This window comes from Arachis hypogaea, chromosome 14, assembly GCF_003086295.3.
Source record: "Arachis hypogaea cultivar Tifrunner chromosome 14, arahy.Tifrunner.gnm2.J5K5, whole genome shotgun sequence".
In the NCBI taxonomy this organism is placed as follows: Eukaryota; Viridiplantae; Streptophyta; class Magnoliopsida; order Fabales; family Fabaceae; genus Arachis; species Arachis hypogaea.
Genome location: NC_092049.1, coordinates 117,587,071 through 117,587,381, shown reverse-complemented (window position 1 = coordinate 117,587,381; position 311 = coordinate 117,587,071). Strand labels below are relative to the sequence as shown.

Genomic DNA, 311 nt, shown 5'->3' with positions numbered 1-311 from the left:
TCTTAACTGAATTCTTGCAAATCTGTGATACTGTAAAGACCAATGGGGTTGATCCCGAGGTCTACAGGCTTATGCTTTTCCCGTTTGCTGTAAGAGACAGAGCTAGAGTATGGTTGGACTCTCAACCTAAAGATAGCCTGAACTCTTGGGATAAGCTGGTCACGGCTTTCTTAGCCAAGTTCTTTCCTCCTCAAAAGCTTAGTAAGCTTAGAGTGGATGTTCAAACTTTCAAACAGAAAAAAGGTGAATCCCTCTATGAAGCTTGGGAGAGATACAAAGAACTGACCAAGAAGTGTCCTTCTGACATGCTT

The 311-nt window shown here is 42.4% G+C and overlaps 1 non-coding gene across 1 annotated transcript; it reads right to left on the bottom strand.

The window, feature by feature from the left end:
* Positions 1 to 203: 203 nt before the first annotated feature.
* On the bottom strand, positions 204 to 311 carry LOC112746479 (small nucleolar RNA R71). Its single transcript, XR_003174361.1, has one exon. It is a non-coding gene; the product is annotated as a small nucleolar RNA R71 (small nucleolar RNA).